This window comes from Xiphophorus maculatus, chromosome 18 (genome assembly GCF_002775205.1).
Source record: "Xiphophorus maculatus strain JP 163 A chromosome 18, X_maculatus-5.0-male, whole genome shotgun sequence".
Classification (NCBI taxonomy): Eukaryota; Metazoa; Chordata; class Actinopteri; order Cyprinodontiformes; family Poeciliidae; genus Xiphophorus; species Xiphophorus maculatus.
This window is the reverse complement of record NC_036460.1, coordinates 3479360-3492568: the sequence shown is the minus strand read 5'-3', so window position 1 is coordinate 3492568 and position 13209 is coordinate 3479360. Positions and strand designations below refer to the sequence as shown.

General features: G+C 36.2%; 1 protein-coding gene across 1 annotated transcript in view; it reads right to left on the bottom strand.

Annotated features, from left to right (window-relative positions):
• The window catches only part of LOC102219522 (G-protein coupled receptor 4-like), a 36217-nt gene extending 28050 nt beyond the window's left edge, over positions 1-8167 (bottom strand). Inside the window, exon 1 of the mRNA XM_023351290.1 lies at positions 8069-8167. The gene's annotated coding sequence lies outside the window, so the exon portion shown is untranslated. The remainder of the gene's footprint in view (positions 1-8068) is intronic.
• Between the last annotated feature and the right edge of the window lie 5042 nt (positions 8168-13209).

Genomic DNA, 13209 nt, shown 5'->3' with positions numbered 1-13209 from the left:
ATTGCCTAAAATGCAATGATATTCATTCCTTAAGTGAGTTTGATTTTGGGTGAAGCTAAAACTGCCACTTGAGGAAATTTGGCCATAAAAATATTAACAAATGAGTCTTTATCTTAAATGCTAAATATATATATTTTGTATAGTTTTGGCTTAATTGCTGCTGTAAATTTTTTTTTTAAAGTAGCTTTTTTTGAGTTTGTAAACTCCAGTTAACGATTAATCGATTACTAAATTAGTTGACGATTATTTCTATAATCGATTCATCACGATTAATCGTTCCAGCTCTTGTATTTATGCATTTTAAATTCTGCGTACAGATTTAAGCTTCTTCTGTATTTTATCACCAGTAAAGGATAGGAAAACCATTATAGGGAAACCTTTTAGTATTTTTTTTTACAGGAAATAGTTTTAATTCTGAGCCTCTAAGTCAGCCTGTTATCTATAAATAAATAAATTTCTTCCAGATTAGTTTTCTGTGGCCCCTTTGCCTTGTGATCATCTGGCACCAGCAGCAGGCAGCGACAGTATTGACTGTTTCCACACAGACGGATCACATTTCTCCTGATTTAGCCTCTCCACAATGGCTTCCAGTAAATTTTAGAATTGCATTTGAAGTCTTATTTATACAGAAAACTGAGCGGCCAAGCTCTTCTCGCAATAACTTATTTCCTTACTGGTAGCAGGCATTTATCGTACTGTTTATCATTTATCGCGATTTATCACAATAAATGATCATAAATTCCAACTAATGATGTTTGAAAACCCCCCAAACTTTTTACTTTTACTATTTTTTCTGCTTGTTCAAAGAAAGTATCAATACATTTTAATAAATGTGATTAATTTATTACTGTACACTGCAAAAACACAAAATCTTACCACGTATTTTTGGTGTAGTTTCTAGCACAGATATATTATCTTAAAATAAGACAAAATAAAAATTTTAAGTACTTTATTGATCCCAAAGGGAAATTAAATGACTAAAAAAACTTACAAGTAACTTTTAAATTAGCAACCAGTAACCAGTAATACAGTGAACCTGATTGTTTCTGTCATGAAATCAGAAGCAATCTGATTTCATGGAGCTGAGACGAACATAGAAAGGTTGCATATATAAGAACTGTTCTTTAAATCTGGGTGAGAATGAAGCAAAGCAAATTAGCAACTTTGATTTGATGTTTGGTCATGAAAGCTTTCAGTGGAAATCGATAATAAATAAGCTTCCTAGAGTAGGCAAGTCGCCAAGCAATCCATCATTCGGTTTGTAATGAGAGCTGAACCGTCTGATGCTATTCCAGCAGCGTAATTCAATAAAGAGATGGGATGGGATGATTTCCCAGATGTGAGGTCACTGACATCTTAAACCTCCCAGCAACAAAAGAAAATAATAATAATAATAATAATTGAATACAAGACAGAAAAACCTGAACAGCTCAATTCTTAGAAAGCTGCTTCCCCTGGAGCTGCAGGATCACCATGACAACCAACACTGCAAAACCACACAATCTCAACAAGGATTTTTGTCTAGTTTCTAGTGTAAATGTCTTATTACACTTAAAATAAGACAAAACGATATAAAACGATAAAGATATAGGAGCTTGTTTTTAGCAAATAATTCCTTGGCATTGATGAAAAATACTTGATCTATTTCACTGAAAACATGGGAAATTGTCTGGTTTATCTGCCAGTGGAGCTGCAACATTTTCATCAACTTTAAGGAATTATTTACTCTAAGTAACTCTCTGAGATGTTGCTGAAAAGTTTGTTTTGTCTTATTTCACGTGGAATCAGATATTTGCCCTCGAAACAGACCAGAAACACTTGGTGGGATTTGGTGTTTTTGCAGTGAACAAAGCGTTTGCTGGCAGGAGACGATGTTCCTGATGCAAATCCGCTATTGACTGAGAGCGAGAAAAAAAGACACTCGGCCACAAAATAAAAAAAGAAACGGACTGGAACAAAATCAACACCCCGCTCAGGGACTCCTAATTAACCATATTCCTGCAACCTGATTGGCTGTCTCCCACTCGCCCGCGCGTGTGTGTGTGTGCGTGTGTGTGTTGGTGTGTGTATTAGTGTGAGTCATCCCTCTAGCTAGCTAGCAGAGCTGACACTTGTCGCCTTTACAGCAATTACCCGATTAGACGAGCTGTGATCACGGAGGGTGATGTCTCTCACTTCGCAGTTACATCTCACAGTTACAGTCCAAGTTTTCTGAGACACAAACTGAAGTTTACTTTCTTCTTCTTGAGCTTTTTTTTTTTTTGCTTCGTTGGAGCTCCTGAAATCTGATGCTACAATCAGAGTGCAAAGCTCTACCTACCCATCCATCTATAGCTTTTGTTGGAAATTTTTTGCTTTTCTTGCACCTAAAGTCCACACATGCCAGTTGACCCTTACAGAGCATTGTTGGATGCACGGTTAGAAATGAGGACAGCGGGTTTGTGAAGGACAAAAGAAGGAGTGTCTGGCTTGTTTTGGTTTTTTCTAGTACAGAGAAGAATCAGGAAGCATCCAGTAAGGCCTAACTGAGGACCAGAGATTCGCTCATCTAATTACTCTTTGGGTGTTCGTCTCGTTGGTGCTAAAATCCAAATGTCGTTTAAAATAGATTCATCTGATATGTGGTCATGATACTTCCCCTTACACTGAGTTCAGGAGAACCTAGAACTTTAATGGTCCGTGAAGTATTGCATGTTAACAGCCGTTTTTTTACCGTGAGGTAAAGTGTGACGCTACAGTTAGCTTAGCAAAGGATTGTGTTTGGAAATAATAATGGGAAACTGGCTGAAGACCCAGTCACTAAAGAAAGCCTGGAGGTACAGGTGGAAAGTTTCTCAGGTGAGTTGTTAAACTTTAGCTTTTGAACATTATTAAATTACATACCATGCCACAGGAATGCAGCTTTATGCTGGTGACGAGGCGATGCACAGAGCTGCGCCCCACGCGGACTATCTGCATCTTAACAGTTCATTTATAAAAAAACATTTTCCCATGTTATAAGTTTAAATTATCTGCCAATGGAATTATAATTTTTTAATCAGTATTAATGAATTATTGACTTGAAACAACTTCCTATATCTTGCCAAAAGGTTCCCTAAAAGTTACTTTTGTCTTATTTCAAGTGTACTGACATATTTGCACTAGTAGCTTGACCAAAAATACTTGGTAAGATTTGTGCTTTTGCAGTGAAAAGTTACGGGACACCAACTGCAGAGTTGACTATTTCTGGTCTAGATGGACAGAGATTATTCCACTCGTTTCAAAACCCACAGAGGCATTTCTCAGCGCTCCGGTCTCGCTATCTGATGTTTAGCAGTGAACGTGCCATTTCCACACGGCATCGACGATGCATGCGTTTCCAGATGACTGCCTCTGGCAGTTAACAAAGCAGTTATGTTCCCTGTGCATGCCCCACTCGTGTAATTGCTCTGAATAATGAGAAGCATTTTGTTACAAATGAAGTTGAGGAAAATCCAAGGAATGCTCATTCAGAGGAAGGTTCTCATGTTGTTTTATGGTAAATAATGGTATAGTAACGCACTGGGCGTCTATCCTGCTGTCAGAGCAGCTGCTGAGCGTCATTTTTTCCAATCCAGCTGCTAACCACAGTGATTACTGACCACACGGCTCCTAAGTGCTGCTTATCCGAACTCCTCTTGAGGGCAATTAGACCTTCAGCGTTATCTCTTTTACATCCACCTTCCTCTGTAGCTGCTATTTATCCTCTTGTCCTGTCATCATCCTTTTCCTTTACTCCCACTTTCATTTATGTCACTCAGTTTCCCCCTTGAAACTCACCAACTCTTGTTTTCTCGGCAGCCATCTTTTTCTTAAATGGCAAATTAATGAAGAAAAAGCAGATCCAACCAAAACAGCTCAATACCATTGAGATAAATTCAGATACAATTTTTTTTTACAAACGTTAAATAGAAAATGTATTTGCTTAACACCCCAACATGTTAGTGTTGTATTTTTATCAGTGTACCTCATTAGCTTGCTTGTTGAGCAATGTTTACTTGTCACTGCTCAATAAAGTTTCTTAAAAAAAAAATGCGAAGAGAGGAAACGGAATTATAAACTGTCAAAATAAGAGCGCGAATATAAATGTAGAAATGTCAAACTTTATTGAACTGAAAGTTTACAAAACAGCTATGTAAAATAATAATTTAGAATTTATCCAGAAAAATTAATTTAATAAATGTTTTTTAAAATAGCAAAAATTCTGAAGAGCTGAACAAATAATTAGCTCTCCTATTAGCGCATTACTGAGCTGTTAGCTAATGATATAAAAAAACAGAAAAACTGTGACAGTCATGGATTAAATGAGAGCAGATAGAGACGAACCCAGATCTGTGAGAACATCATCAGTCTGGAGGCTGAACCAGTTAAAATATGACCTTATTTGCGGTTCTGTGGAGTCAATATTTTACCTGGAAATGACACCTGCTTGAAAAAAACCCCAAACTGAGCCATGAGCTGACAGCTAGTCAGAGAGGAATAACACAAACAGGATATGCTAACGACACCCACCCTGCAAGCAGGACGCCTCTTCCTTCAGCTGCTCCTTATGCAGCCGATCATCTACCTCGATCTCATCCTCTGTCACATTTCTCTGCAAATCGTCCTTCATTGCATCAGGAAGGCCTGAGACTCTTTCCTCTGCTCAGTATTCAGCGTTCAGTTCCAGTTTATTTCCCATGAATGTGTCAGGATCATCTCAGCCTGTCCAACTTAGTCTGCGGACAGCTAATCTGCCACCTCCTGTCTTTGGTTAGCAGACATTTCCTTTCGCTGTGGCTCTCCTCCCAGAGTGTCACAAACAAGGGGGCAGCACAAGGAGTAGAAAAAAGGGAAGAAATTATATATCAGCTGCAACACATTTTGTGTTGCGTATTTGTATGTTGAGACATTGGAGTAGGAGTTACACTTTCCATTCACTTTAAAATTAGACAAATTGTGATCATGAAGATAAATTTAATGGAAACATTCTAATTTTGATGTTTTACCGCCAGGATGAGGGGATTTTTCAGCTGTATCAAAATTAGTGTATTTAGCACTAAATTTTTTTCACATCACACCAGTCACGTGTAACGACAGGCGGAAAAGAGGAAGCAGACAGGAAGTGGTAGGAAAATGATGTTTTTTAATAACTTATTGTGTGATCAAACTTTTTTAAATTGTTTTTCTAATTTAATGGAAACAAAACAACCAAAACATTGTGTTTTTCCAACTTTTGTGTCATATTGACAAAGTTTTGCACTCTTCTTTCTAAAACTCCCTGTTATTAGAAACAGGGAGGAAGGCCTATTGAAGGGGTGTCCAAAGTGTGGCTCGGGGGCCATCTGAAGCCCTCGGAACATTTCTGAGCGGCCCTCGGTCTCAGTCCAGCCGGTTTTCACTGAAAGCATTCATCCAGGTTTTTGTTTGGAATTTAGTTTCTTTTAATAGTACTAAGAAACAAAAACAACAACAACAACAACATGCAACCAGGTAAAAAAAAGAAATGCTAAAAAAACAAGAAAGAAAACTTTGCAATCTGTTTCACTGTTCTTCTTTTTAGAATCTGGCAAATCTTTTTCATTTTAAATCTACAATTTACATATCTGTCGTCTACAGAAATCCAGCTACTTTGTGTTTGGTTTGTTTTTTGTTTAGCAGGTAAAAATAAAATAAAAATATTTTTTGCTATTAAAGTTTTGTGACCCTCAGAGTTCTTTCAACTATTTTTGGCCCCCATGCCAAAAAGTTTGGACACCCCTGGTCTGCCGGTTTGTAGACAAAAAGTAAGTAAAGCTAAAGATCATCAGCTGCAGCTAGCCACAGCTAACCACAGCTAACCACAGCTAACCATAGCTAACCACAGCTAGTCATGGCTAACCACAAATAGCCACAGCTAACCATAGATAACCACAGCTAACCATAGCTAACCACAGCTAACCATGGCTAGCCACAGCTAACCACAGATAGCCACAGCTAATCACAGATAGCCACAGCTAACCACAGCTAGTCATGGCTAACCACAAATAGCCACAGCTAACCATAGATAACCGCAGCTAACCATAGCTAACCACAGCTAGCCACAGCTAACCACAGATAGCCACAGCTAATCACAGATAGCCACAGCTAATCACCTATAGCCACAGCTAACCACAGCTAGTCATGGCTAACCACAAATAGCCACAGCTAACCATAGATAACCACAGCTAATCACAGATAGCCACAGCTAACCACTTAGTTGAAGCCTCTCTGCTCATCTTCCATAGGAGGTTTGATATTAGAAATAGAAAGAGGAGTCTGACAGCAGACGGCTCCGTTATTTTCTTGAATTATTAATAATGTGTCGTTTACAGGAGGAGAGTTGGAAACATTAATCTGGCTTCACTGGATTTTATTTTTGTTATTATTTTCCTGCTAAGATATTTCAGATTCTGCTGCGACTTTTTGTTGAATTAAGTTTAAAAAGCCGAGATGAAACAGAAAAATGGCTTCATTAAAAGTCATTATTTCTAATTATGCAAAGATTTGTGCTGAACAAAATGGCCGCCTGCATCCATGATGTCCAAATGTTGTCAATAAAACATAAAAAAAATATTTTAGCTCTTAATTTAAACACAAAGAGTAAGTTAGGTATGGTTTAAATCCAAAAGTCAACCAGGAGAAACTGGCTCTCCGTTACCAAGGAAACCAAATCAGTACAGAGCGGATCAGAAGTTTACATACCCTCACATGAATTTGGGGCTTTTGATGATAAATCTGAACGATTCTTTTGATTAACTAAAACAGCTGCAATGAATTTTAAAGAAAAGACAAATATATCATTTTAATTTATTTGGGAATTTATTTCTGTATTTTTATCCAAAGATTCTAATAATAATAATAATAATAATAATAATAATAATAATAATAAATTTTATTTATAAATTATTATTATTATTATTATAAATTTTTCTCTTGAAAGTTGCAGAAAAACATGTAAAGTCCTGGTGAAATTCAGTCTAGATGTTGAAACATTCAACATCCTGACCCTCAGCATGATACTGCCACCACCGTGCTTCATACAGATGTTATAATCTAAATGAATATAACTGCGCTTGACAAAATAATCAAACATAATCCTGTTAAAAACTATATATTTTTAATATTTATTTGTGCTTTTTTCAAGGGAATATTTATTTTTTTAATATAGTATTTATTAATTGTATTAACTGTGATAGAAAAGCAAGTTATTTAAACTTGAAACCAGTTTTCAGTTTAAAAAACAAAACAAAAAAACAACATTTCACCCCAGAGAAAGAAAACTTCCAACCTGCCAATAAAAATCCTGAAATGACAAAGTTTTCATGCAAACTTCTGACTGACGTCTGTTTTTATTTTTATTTTACTTTTTAAACAGGTGAATAAAAAAGTTCCCAGAAATGTTTGACTCTGAAGTAATTACACATTTTTCCTGATCCATCAGAAATAATTTTTACAGAACCAACTTAAGATCCTGACAACTTGTACATGTGAACCATAATCCACCAGATTAAATCAAATTATCATCTGATTGAATCTACAGCCGAGTTTACAGGACATTTCAGTAAAAACTCAGGTTAAAATCCCATCTCATCCACATTAAAGCTTTTATTTCCACATATCCAGCTACTTTAAGCCACATTAAAGCACAAACTATTCTAAATTTCCTCTTCGGGACCAAAAACGCGAATCTGAAAGAGCTGAAAACTTTGAAACAACTTCAGCCGGTTCGGAACCGTTAGAGTCCAAACGGTTCCGAACCGGTCCGAAACGACAGCGAACCGCGGGAATCACTTATCAATTATTAATTATCTGCAGTCAACAACGGCAAAGCTGCTAAATATAAGACTGCGGTCAGTTTGAGTTTTAACAAGTTAAAGGAGTAAAAATGATAGATAGATAGATAGATAGATAGATAGATAGATAGATAGATAGATAGATAGATAGATAGATAGATAGATAGATAGATAGATAGATAGATAGATAGATAGATAGATAGATAGATAGATAGATAGATAGATAGATAGATAGATAGATAGATGTTTTTACTCACTTTTTGCTGCTTTAAATCCTCTTTATGTCCCTGATTTCGGCTCGTATCCAGATTAAAAATGTCGTAAAGTCGCAGTCGGTGATCAGAGCGCAGCGCAGCGGATCCACCGGCGCACTGAGACTCCAGCTCTGCGCTCAGAGTCACGGAGGAGGAGTTTAGTCTCTCTCTCTCTCTCTCTCTCTCTCTCTCTCTCTCTCTCTCTCTCTCTCTCTCTCTTTTCCTCGCTCTCTCTTTCTCTCTTTCTCTTACTTGAATCAAATTTCTAGATTTTTTCCCCTCTGATTGAAAAACAAACATGTTTTAACCAGAAATCCACCACACACACACACACACACACACCTGCAGTTTCTGTTAAAGTTTCATAAGTTTTTTTTTATTCAAAGAAACATTTTATTTTGCCTGATTTTTTTTTTTTTTTTTTTTTTGTTACTTATATGAATTATTGTCATTTTGGTTCTTAAAATACCAAATTTTCCACTTAACTTTACATTCTGGTCCTGCTGATGATGTAATTTTTAAATATTAAATGATTGATAATTTGATCAGTTACTCAGTACTTCAGTAGATCCATCCATCCATCCATTTTCTGTTCACCCTTTGTCCCTAATGGGGTCGGGAGGGTTGCTGGTGCCTATCTCCAGCTATGTTCCAGGCAGGAGGCGGGGTACACCCTGGACAGGTCGCCAGTCTGTCGCAGGGCAACACAAAGACATACAGGACAAACAACCATTCACACACACACACCCCTAGGGAGAATTTAGATAGACCAATTAACCTAACAGTCATGTTTTTGGACTGTGGGAGGAAGCCGGAGTACCCGGAGAGAACCCACGCATGCACAGGGAGAACATGCAAACTCCATGCAGAAAGACCCCGGCCGGGAATCGAACCCAGGACCTTCTTGCTGCAAGGCAACAGTGCTACCAACTGCGCCACTGTGCAGCCCTACTGATACTTCAGTAGACTTTTTACCAAATACTTTAAACTTTTACTTTAGTAATTTTATTATAAAGTATCACTACTCTTACTTGAGAAGTTTTTTTTAGATTTTATTATTTTACTTACAGCATGGTAAAAATGATTTTTTATAAGTGAAATAATCTAGAACTCGGTTGCTAGGTGGGGCTTGGCCGGGGTTGCTAGGTAACGGCGCCTTCGGAACTCTTACTTTTTCACCAATATTAAAGAATTATTGATTTAAAACAATATAACTTGCTGGAAAGTTACCTGTGAGTCATAATCAGCAAATCGTTTTCAGTATTTTATTATCCAAAGTCATTTTGTTCAAATTGAATCAGTTTTTATCTACATACTGCAAAATTACATCAATATGAAAAGATGTTCAACTTGAAGAAGTATTTACTGAAAATAGAAATATATTCATATTGAAGCCGTTTGCTGATGGGTTCTATCAAAACGTTCTGCCATAAGTGGCCCTTTGAGGTCGTTCATCATCTTCATGGGGACCAAAATGTAAATGAGTTCGACTAGAATATTTTTTAATACAAGGATCTCTACTTCAGTAGAGAGAGAGTAATTCTGATACCTCTGCATACTAATGTGGACGACCACATCAAAAAAAAAATAATCAAATTTTACTAAAACATCTGACTTGCATCAGTTCCCAGTAATCTGCCGGTTTCTGAATCGACCGTCAGCGATTTTCCTCAGGTTGGATTTAAAATGATTCTGTGGGTTTTATTCTCCGCTGGTCTCACATGAGCCTGAATCTCAGGCCAGGTCTGTTGAGACAGATGGAGCCTCCTAAACGCTGGAGCGGCTCCAGGTCGCTAACGGAGTCAGAACCACGCAGAGATGAAAGATCCTCAGCGAGACTTTTCTGCAGGAACAACAACGCGGAGCTGCTATTTCAGACATGCAGCTGGCCTGTTGTCCACTTTAGCATGGATATCTTACCAAACCAAAGAAGAAGAGATTGCTTTTATTTTTGTCTTTACTGTTTTTATTTGGTTATCTGCCTTTTTGTCCTGGATTCACCCAACAAATTGCACTAAATGAGGTAAATTCAGCAGATGGAAGTGATTTGCACTTGATTTTAACTGCAGGAATCATGTCAGAATAGTTTAAAGGTGTATTATGGAAATTATAGATGTAAAATAAAAAGAGGAGCAAATTTATGCCAATTTTTTTTTTTGAGCTCCAAAAGTTTGAAAATTTTCAAGAAACTTTTAGATTAATTGCACATATTTTCTAGAAAATGATGGAAATTTCAGACCTTCAAAACTCAAAAGAAAAACTTAAAAACCTTTAGTACAATTTTAGGAAATTTTCTAGAAAAGACAGAAAAATATCTGAGCCATATGATAAAAATAACTGAAATTTTAAGGTTAATTTTAGATATTTTTTTAAAAAACAGACATTTCTGAGTTCTAAAAGCTAAAAGCTAAAATTTGTAAAAAAAAAGCTAAAAGCTAAAATTTGTAAAAAAAAAAAAAAAAAAAAAAAAAAAAAAAACCTACAGAAATAATTGAGATTAGTCTCAATATGTTTTAGAAAATATAAGGAAATTTCTGAGCTCAGAATGATAACAATTTCTGAGTTTACTCTCAGAAATTTTCTAGAAAAAAATCTAGGACATTTCTGAGATCAAAAAGTCAGAAAATTGCAAAAAAAAAAAAGCTCTAGATTATGAGAAATAATTAAGACATTTTCTAGAAAAGACAAGAACATTTTTGAGCTCCAAAGGTTGGAAATAGTGCAATAAGAAAATTCAGAAATTTTTAGATTGCGTTCAGAAATTTCCTAGAAAGAAAGAAAATTTCTGACAACCTACAGAAGTAAAAAAAAAAAAAACAACTCAGAAACTTTGAGATAGATCTCAGAAAATTCTTCGAAATTATTTTTAAAATTTCTGAGCTACAAAAGTCGAAAATTTACGTGAAAAATCCTCAGAAACTTTGAGATTAATCTCAGATATCGTCTAGAAAAAACAAGGACATTTCTGGGTTTCAAAAGTCGAAAACTTTTAACTTTTGAAACTCAGAAATGTGTTATTATTTGTGATTAAATTCTGAGATTAATTCCAACAGTCCAGCAGAGAAAACGTGACTGACAGTGAGAAAATGGAGCAAACTTTTCCCCCTGTGTGAAACATGGCGTCTCTGCGCCGGCGGGGTGTGTGTGGGTGTGTGTGTGTTGGTGTGTGTGCGTGTGTGTGTGTGTGTGTGTGTGTGTGTGTTCTGCCTGCGGAGCGGCGTGTCGATGTTCGGGGCGCCGCTCGCTCGTCCTGCTGCGACCGTTTTTAAAACGAATAAAAACGTCTCACATCACAATCTGTTTCCTCTCAGCTTGTTTGTTAATGAAAAGGAATAAACTTTAATTTGACACGAAAAATAAAATCCACATTTTGTCTGTCAACACAAATTCATATTCTACTAAGTATTTTGTTTCATTTTAAGCTTAAGATGGGGTCAGAGTTCAGCTAAATATTCCTGACAGATCTCTCACAAAATTCTCTGATTAATTACCAGAATAAAGTTTGTTTTCTTGTCTAGCGCCTCCCAGAGGTCAGCGCTCCTTGACCTTTGGCTTTGTGACTCCAAACAATCTAAACTCAGAAAGATGCAAGTAAACAGTTTATGTGGAGCTTGGCAAGTTCTTCTCTGATTAATTCAATAATTATAGAATTATTATTAAATTAATTAATATTATTTAATTAATGCAATAATAAATTGTTGAATTAATTAGATATTTAATTCAATAAGAAACTGTTGATCGTGATTCATTTGGGTAAAATATCCAAGGGAGTGACTTGGATACTTTTTACAGACACTGTATATAATTTTAGATATTTTTTCAGGTCAAACTATCAACAAATAAGTTGCTGTTTTACTAAGTTTATGTTTTTTGTGAGATGAGAAAAAAAAAAGTTTTCTAACGCTGATAGAGTTTCAGTGAATACTGCCAAGCCGTATATTTAGATTTGTCTTATCTCTCCCAATATTTACACTATAAAATGTTTAATTATTAAAAGCCCAAAATAAGTAAAAAGCTTCTATGGAACAGATACGTTCATTATATGAAACTATCTGGATTTTAGCCCATTTTTAATGTTTGTTATTTACTTTTTCTCATCTTTTGCCACTTTGTTATGAATTCACGTCGGAAGTATTAATCGCTGTTTGCTTTATTTCAAGCAGCATCTTGGCAGACGGAGGAGTTTTAACTAAGCTGCAGCTCGTTGTGTCGTTTTCCTGCAGCTAAATTAATTATCCAGATTTAATATTTACTTGATAAACCAAACAAAAAATAAATAAAAGTCAGCGTCAGGCGTTATTTATGAAATTATGTTAGAAAAAGAGTCACATTTCTGATAAAAAGAGACAAAAGTTAAACTTTAAAGCTGCAGATTTGAAAAATGGAAAATATTTCATATTTCCGTCAATGTTGCTGTTAGCAAAACAAGCCCACAGCATGATGCTGCCACTATCACACTTGACAGTCGTTGCTGTTTTCCCAGATTTAAAAGCTTCACTTTTTCAAACACACTTCATGCCTTTCTGCCCAAATCTTTTAGTCTTATTTGACATTTGTGTTTTCTATGTGGGCAGATGTTAATTAAATTTAAATTTGAAGGTCTGGATGTCGGAGCAGGAACTTCCTTTAGTCTCAGTCAGTAACGATGCGAATCTGTAGATGGTGACATTGATGCTTCATCGTGGCCAAGTGAAGTTTTGGGGATTGTTCCCTGAACATCCAAGCCAGTTTCTTTCGGTTTTAGCAGAGCTGCGCTCACGTCCGCTAATGCGCTAAAATGAGAGCTAATTTTTCGCTTGGCAACTTTCCTAGGTTTGAAAACGTTTAGCGCACTTAGGCCCTGTAAACATGGAGACAAAAATCTAATAATTTTGTAAGCAATTAATAAAAACAGTAACTACACGACAGGATGCAGAACTATAGGAAATAATGATGTAGGCTGAACCGCTAATGCGCTAATATGGGAGCTAATTTTATGATTATTGAATTTCCTAACTTTGAAAACATTTAGAGCAGTTAGGCCCTGTAACCATGGAGACTAACACGGTACATTTTTGTACGTTTTTAGGAAAAAACAAAAAGTGTAGCAGGTGTACTGAGCTGCTAATGCGCTAACAGCCGAGCTAATTTTTAGTTTAGCAATT